The sequence below is a fragment of the Saccopteryx bilineata genome, chromosome 1 (genome assembly GCF_036850765.1).
Source record: "Saccopteryx bilineata isolate mSacBil1 chromosome 1, mSacBil1_pri_phased_curated, whole genome shotgun sequence".
Taxonomy (NCBI): domain Eukaryota; kingdom Metazoa; phylum Chordata; class Mammalia; order Chiroptera; family Emballonuridae; genus Saccopteryx; species Saccopteryx bilineata.
The window spans coordinates 51376515-51384750 of record NC_089490.1 but is presented as its reverse complement, the minus strand read 5'-3'; the positions used below and the strand labels follow the sequence as shown (position 1 = coordinate 51384750).

Genomic DNA, 8236 nt, shown 5'->3' with positions numbered 1-8236 from the left:
TTTATTTTCACCATTAACTTTCTTGTAATTTTTTGTTTTGGAAACACACAGTTGCAAGCAAATGTTTCTTGAAATGATAATCAAAATCCTTTTGTGGTTATATTAAATTTGCAACTAGTCTGAAATGTTGCAAGATATTTTTAAAAGGAAAAGAAACAAGTTACATGCTTTCTGTCTTGTTTAAAGTAATCAGCTCACCTACAGGAATTCCTACTTGCATTGGCATGATCAAATGTGAGAGCTGGTAGCTGATGACCTGTCAGGGTACTTATTAATTTTCATGGATTCATGCATTCTCTCTCTATATATTTTTTTTTTTGTATTTTTCTGAAGTTATAAGCGGGGAACAGTCAGACAGACTCCTGCATGTGCCTGACTGAAATCCACCCAGCACGTCCACCAGGGGGCGATGCTCTGCCCATTTAGGGCATTGCTTCCTTGTGCCACAACCATTCCAGAGCTTGAGGTGGAGGCCGTGGTGCCATCCTCAGCACCCAGGCCAACTTTGCTTCAATGGAGCCATGGCTGTGGGAGGGGAAGAGAGAGGTAGAGAGGAAGGAGAGGGGGAAGGGTGGAGAAACAGATGGGCGCCTCTCCTGTGTGCTCTGGCTGGGAATTGAACTCAGGGCTTCCACATGCTAGGCCGATGCTTTACTGCTGAGCCAACATTCTCTTATTTTTTTTAAATAAATAATCAAACTCTCTCAAATTGCATTTAGATTTTAGGGAGATAAGAATGGTAAATCATAAAACAATGAGTTTGCCAGAAGAAACACTAGGCTTAAAGGTAATTTTATACTATCTTTTTTTCTTAAGTTAATAAGTTTTCAAGGGAGAGAATATGGAGGTGTGGAAACATTGTAAACTTTACAATAACATAAACCTGTGTTTGAATGTCAGGTTTTTCACTCACACCCACAGCCAGGGCATTGTCAAGTCTGAATCTGACTGCCCCTCAACATCTCCTAGTCGGAGGTAACATCATCAACCACTTGGACTCTTCCAACAATCCTATCTGTCCCCAGGTCCCCCAGTGTCTTTCTTCCATATATTGTCCTTCAAGAAACTTCTCCATGCAGTAGACCAGTGTTAGTCAACCTGGCCCCTACCGCCCACTACTGGGCGTTCCAGCTTTCATGGTGGGCAGTAGCGGAGCAACCAAAGTATAAATAAAAAGATAGATTTAACTATAGTAAGTTGTTTTATAAACATTTATTCTGCCAAACTTAGCGAAAATCCAACATAAAGTACTTGGTAAATAATTATTATTATATGCTTTAACTTGCTGTAACTCTGCTTTATAAATTTTATAAAGTAAAGTTATTTCCTTACTTTATAAATCACCATTACTGTGGAACTGGTGGGCGGTTAGAAAATTTGACTACTAACAGAGATACAAAAGTGGGTGGTAGGTATAAAAAGGTTGACTATTCCTGCAGTAGACAAAGAAACCCTTTATGTTGTTGGTGGTAGTTTTTCCAGCATTACTGAAATATAATTGACAAGTAGGAATTATAGATATTTAAGATATACCACTTGATGATTTGGTCTATTGCCTACATTATGAAATAATCTCCACAATCAAGCTAATTAACATGTCCATCACCTCATATAGCTGCCATTTATTTCCCTCCCTTCCTCTCATCTTCTCTCCCTCTTTTTCTCTCTTTTCTCTTTCTTTTTTTGTGGTAAGAACACCTGTGATCTACTCTTTAGCAAATTTCAAGTACATAATACTCTACTGTTAACAATAGTCCTCATGATATACATTAGATCTCCAGAATTTATCCTGCATAGCTGAAACTGTACACTTTGTTGCCTCTCCCCATCTTCCCATCCCCCTTACCCCTATCAGCCACCATTCTGCTCTCAGCTCCTATGAATTTATTTTAGATTCTACATATAAATAAGATCATGCAGTAGTTTTCTTTCTGTGTCTGGCTTATTTCACTTAGCATAGTGTCTTCCAGGTTCACCTATGTTGTCACAAATTGAAAGATTTCTTTCATTGTTAAGGCTGAAGTCCTTTCTTTTTTATTTTCCATTTTCTATTTCTTTTTTAAAATTTCTTTCTTAATAATGTTAATTTAATATTTGGTTGACATGGTTTCAAGTGTCCCCCTTAGTATAACACCATCTGCATACGGCATCGTGCTCCCCCGTGCCCCATGCAGTTTCTCTCCCCCTCACTTCCCCCCATCCCCCTCCACCTGCCTCCACCCCCCTTTGCTTCTGGCTATTGGTACCCTGTTGTCTCTATAGAAATGTTTTATGTATATGTGTTTTTTGACTAATTCCTTCACATTCTCTGATCCTGTCCCCTCTTCCCCCTTCCCTCTGACAACTGCCCAGCTGTTCCCTCTCTGTTTCTATTATGTTTCTCAATTTATTGTGTTCATGAGATTCTACATATAAGTGAGATCATATGGTATTTGTCTTTGCCTGGCTTATTTTACTTAGCATAAATATCTCCACGTCCATTCCATCCATGCTGTCACAAAAGGTAAAATTTCCTTTTTATTTCTTTTTTTTTTTTTACGTAATATTCCATTGTGCAAATGTACGATTGCTTTTTTAATCCACTTATCCATTGATGGACAAGGCTGAAATCTTTTTAAAGCATAAATTTAACTTCTAAACCTTTCACTTGCTTTTTATTGTTATTAGAATAAATTCCACACTTCATATCCTAGCTCTAAAGTTCTGATCTCATCTTCTATATTTTCTCCTTGTTATGTGCAGTTCCATCACATAGCTGTCCCTGGAATAAGCTAAAGTAATTCTTAAGCTTTGCGCAGTGGCAGTATCGTAGCCAATGAGGTTTATCCAAGGCGCAATTATTGCTAATTGAAAACTAAAGTAATTCTTAATTTATGGTCTTTTCACAAATAATTCCTGAGCGAGGTAGAGATGACAGCAAGGGTTCATCTTATGACCTCATATGGCAATGGTATATGTAGTATTTTGCAAGTCTATTACTTCATCTGTGAAGCTCCTTCTTTTTCTTTCATGAGATCACAAGAAAGTTGTTGGAAGTGTCTAGAAATGATTCTGAGTTATTTAAGCCAAGAGAGTGGTGCTACTCATTTTAGGCATTGAAAATTATGAAATTTTCTCTGGCCAGTTGGGTCAGAGGTAGAGCATCAGCCCGGCATATGGATGTCCTGGGTTTGATTCCCAGTCAGGGCATGTAAGAGAAGTGACCATCTGCTTCTCCACACCTTCCCCTCCCCCTTCTCTTTCCTTCCTACATAGCTCAATTGGTTCAAGTGCATCATCCCCAGGCTGTGAGGTTGGCTCCATTGAAGCCTCAGTCTCAGGTGCTAAAAATAGTTCAGTTGTGAGAATGGCCCCAGATGGGGATTGCTGGGTGGATCTTGGTTGGGGCACATGTAAGAGTCTGTCTATCTCCCCTCCTCTCACTTGGAAAAGAAGGAAAAAATCTGAAATTCAATAATTTTTAAAGATAATTCATGCTAACTCACTTTTACTTTTTAGTAACTGGAGAAACTGTATATTACAGAAAATAGGCAGAATTGAGGGATGGTTAGAAGTGTGCACTCTAGGTTGATCAGATGGCCTCTGTTTGAATTCTAGTTATGCTATCTTATTTGCTTTGCAATCTTAAGTCACTAACTCACCATTGCTTTATTGCTTTGCCTTACTTTCTTCATTTGTCAATTGGGGGTTATAACATATTGTATCTCAGTGTTATGAGGATTACATCAGATAATTCATATAAAGTGCCTGGCAGGTAGTAGATGCTCAGTAAATATATACTTATTTAATAATAATAATTATTATTAATATCTTGAATCATAAAGAGTCATTGTTAATCTGATGATCTATAGGATATGACACATCAACACGTGCCAGTTAAGTCACTTTTTTTTTTTTAGAAATAGTAATGGTGAGAAGCATCAACTCATTGTTGCTTTACTTTAGTTGTTCATTGATTACTTTTCATATGTGTCGTATTGGGGGGGATCTCAAAAACTGAGCCAGTGACCCTTTGCTCCCAGCAACTTTGGGTTTCAGGTCAGTGATCTGGGGCTCAAGCCAGTGACCTTGGGATCATGTCGATGATCCCATGCTCAAGCGGGTGACTCCATGCTTATGTCGGTGAACCTGCACTCTAGCCCAGGGGTCCCCAAACTACGGCCCGCAGGCCACATGCGGCCCCCTGAGGCCATTTATCCGGCCCCCACCGCACTTCTGGAAGGGGCACCTCTTTCATTGGTGGTCAGTGAGAGGAGCACATTGACCATCTCATTAGCCAAAAACAGGCCCATAGTTCCCATTGAAATACTGGTCAGTTTGTTGATTTAAATTTACTTGTTCTTTATTTTAAATATCGTATTCCCGTTTTGTTTTTTTACTTTAAAATAAGATATGTGCAGTGTGCATAGAGATTTTTTCATAGTTTTTTTTATAGTCTGGCCCTCCAAGGGTCTGAGGGACAGTGAACTGGCCCCCTGTGTAAAAAGTTTGGGGACCCCTGCTCTAGCCAGTGATCTCAGGGTTTCAAACTGGAAACCTCAGCATCCCAGGCTGAAGCTCTCAATTCACTGCACCACTACTGGTCAGGCACTAAATTACTTTTTGATGAGAAAATTATTCTTAAATAAAAGACCTTTTGCTAATTACATATATAGGCCCAAAGAGCTATTTTAAAGCACCTACTATTTAATATTCTCATTTTATTTAACCATGTTACGAGAGCTATTTTAAAGCACCTACTATTTAATATTCTCATTTTATTTAACCATGTTACGAGTGTTTGCTTTTGACTTTACTTATGTTTTTATGATTCACTGTTTATCTCTGATTTTTTTAAAAAATGATAAGAAAAGTCAAATCCAGGAAGAGGTAGAAGGTAAGGTCTCTGATTTCATAACAGCAAAGAAAGATAAATGCGAAGGAAAAATAACCTTGTTAGAAGCGAATGCCTTCAGGGGACCTGAAGAACTAAGGCTAGAACTTTGCCAGGCAGCAATAAAGAGGTGCAGGTCGGGAAGTGGAAAGATTGTTGCCCACGAGAGCAATTTCTTGCTTGACTATTTTCTCTTAAATCTCATTATATAAGTTGACTGATTGCTTTTTTTCAAACTCTAATTCAGGTCATAAAATTGGAAGAGAAAATATAGTAAAATATTTATATGTAAACCCCCTTTGGAGTGAAACATTTTATTTCTAGATGTTTATAATTATTTTCTGGCTTAGTTAGAACAGTTTAGAGTTGGGCAATTCTGGAACTGAAATTTATATTCCCTAAATATGCATGAAAAAGTATGTTCTACCACAATAAGAAATGAGGTTTGTTGATTCAATTTTCCCTCAGCCAGCCTGATAAACGGAGTGACTGTCACCGGGAAAGTTCTGGATGAGGCAAATGTTACGGCTCCATCTAATTGCCTAGAGCAGGTTTCATATCTAAATTGCAACATGGCAAAGATCTGTTTGTTTGTTCAAGGAAGAGAAGAGATACATTGCTTATTTCCAAAACTCAAATAGGCTCTTTGTTTATGGTACATGCCCTGAGTTCTTACTAATTAGTCTTCTTTTCATGCTTTATATGCTCCAGTCAAATTGAATAACAATATTCTTGTTACATCTTTTATTTCCCAGGGTCTTCGGCTTTGTGTACACAGCCATCTCTCCTACAGGCATTACCTCCAAAATCTAACTCCTCACCTCCTCTCAGTTCAAATGCAGCTTGTCCTTTGAAGTCTTTCCTAATAGTTTCAAAAATTCATCTCATATCTTAGAAAGCCTCTTAGCCCCTCATGAGTACTTCTAATATGGCATTTTAGTCAACATATATTTATCATGTATATACAATGTGCTAAGGATATATCAGTGGGTGAAATAGTTAGAAATCCTTGTAAGCTGCAGACATAAGTTAAAATTGTGTGATAACGATAAATGCTAAAGAGAAGAATGTAGGAACAGAGGGAAATAGGAAATGGGAAGTCAGCAATTTTATGTGATCAGAAGAGCCCAGACACAAAAGGAGACACAAAAGACCTAAAGTACATTGTGTCCATAAAGTCATGGTGCACTTTTGAATGGTCACAGGAAAGCAACAAAAGACGATAGAAATGTGAAATCTGCACCAAATAAAAGGAACACCCTCCCAGTTTCTGTAGGATGATGTGGCAGCATGTGCGCATGTGCAGATGATGACATATCACTGTGTATACAGAGGAGCAGCCCACAGCCATGCCAGTCGAGATGTGGATGGTACAGAGGAAAGTTCAGTGTGTTCTGTGGCTCGCTAAATTCGAATCCATGACCAAAGTGCAACGTGAATATCGGCGCGTTTATAACGAAGTGCCACAACATTAATCACTTAAAACAGAGAATCATAGACGTTATTCACTCTGTTACACCAGACTTCCTTACCCATGTGTGGCAAGAACTTCACTATCATTTGGATGTGTATAGGGCAACAAATGGAGCCCACATCGAACTGCACTGAATAGGTTTGAAACTGGGAGAATTTTCCTTTTATTTGGTGCAGATTTCACATTTCTATTGTCTTTTATTGCTTTCCTGTGACCAGTCAAAAGTGCACCTTGACTTTACGGACACACTGTATAATACAGAGTCTTCTGGGAAAAGAGCACTCTGGCAGAGGAAACCGCACAGGAAGATCTGGGTGGCCCAGTGCTTCATCGGGGATGCTACTGAGCTAGAATCAGAGCCAGCAAGAGGAAAAGAAGTGGGAGACGAGGTCGTGGTGGTGAGGAATGGGGAGGCAGAGGAGGGCAGGAGGGAAAGCAGGCAGATTGCATAGGGCCTTCCAATGACTGGCTTTTTGTCAGGGCTAGACGGCAAACCACTGACGGGTTCAATCACCACAAAAAAATGATTGAGCTCGTATTTTAACAAGAGCAACATTGCAGTGGTGAGCGGTGCAGGTTCTGGAAATATTCTGAAGATAGAACCTGTAGAATTCATCAAAATATCGGACTTCAGACAGGAGAAAGAGATGAGCAAGTGTGAGTCAAAGGAGCTGCCATTGCTGACATGCTTAAAGCTATAAAAGGAACAAGAAGCAGTATCGGACACTCTGGTTTGGACATGTAGAGTTTCAGATCACTTCCCTGCTCTGAGGTTAGTTTGATATATACATTAGAAGTTTCAGGCAGCAGTTGGACTGGGAATACAAATTTGGGAGTTATGAGCCTTTATTTTATTTTTTCTTTTAGGTTTTTTTTTTTAATTTTTTGAAGAAGATCCATACTGTTTTCTATAGTTGTTATACCAGTTTACATTCCCATGAACAGTGCAAAAGGTTCCCTTTCTGCCACATCCTCATCAACACATTTCTTTTTTCATTTTAGAGAGAGAGAGAGAGAGAGAGAGAGAAAGAGAGAGAGAGGAGAGAAAAGGGGGAAGGAGCAGGAAGCATCAACTCCCAAATGTTCCTTGCCCAGGCAAGTCCAGGGTTTCAAACCAGGGACCTCCGTGTTCCAGGTTGATGCTTTATACACTGCACCACCACAGGCCAGACCTCGCTAACACATTTCTTATCTTTTTGTTAATAGCCCTTTTAAAAGATGTGAGGTGATATCTCATTGAGGTTTTGATTTGCATTTCCCTAATGGTTAGTGGCATTGAGCATCTATTTATGTACCTGTTGATCATTTGCATGTCTTCTTTGGAAAAATATCTATTCACATCCTTTGTCCATTTTTAAAATGGGTTTTACTATTTGAACTGTATAAGTTGTGTATTTTTTTTTAAATATGGAACGCTTCACAAATTTGCGTGTCATCCTTACGCAGGGGCCATGCTAATCTTCTCTGTATCGTTCCAATTTTAGTATATGTGCTACCGAAGCTAACACTGAGTTGTATATTTTAAATATTAACCCCTATTCCATATATTTTCTCCCATTTTATAAATTGTGTTTTTGTCTTGTTGGTGGTTTCCTTTGCTGTGTGGAAGCTTTTTAGTTTGACAAGAAAGTGCATGACATTAATTCCCAATGTGCCGGATTCTGTTCTGTTTCTTTCAACTTGTTTTCTGTTCATAATCATTTTTTAAAGTTTTACTTCAAGATAGTCTCATTGAACTTCACAAATTCTGAGGAAAGGAAGAAGGCAACACATGCAGAATTTCAAATACAACCTTACTTGTAAACTTGAAATGCCCAGTCTACAGCCGTTCATCAGACCATGTACTCGGGGAGTTCTCTGCTGGATACAGTCAGTGGGAAGGAAACAGG

At 38.9% G+C, this 8236-nt stretch overlaps 1 non-coding gene and 1 pseudogene across 1 annotated transcript; one reads left to right on the top strand and one right to left on the bottom strand.

Annotated features, from left to right (window-relative positions):
- The first annotated feature begins 2786 nt into the window (after positions 1-2786).
- LOC136321533 (U4 spliceosomal RNA) lies at positions 2787-2892 on the top strand (annotated as a pseudogene).
- A 4856-nt stretch (positions 2893-7748) lies between these two features.
- LOC136321582 (U6 spliceosomal RNA) lies at positions 7749-7855 on the bottom strand. The gene has a single exon (XR_010728730.1). It is a non-coding gene; the product is annotated as a U6 spliceosomal RNA (small nuclear RNA).
- Between the last annotated feature and the right edge of the window lie 381 nt (positions 7856-8236).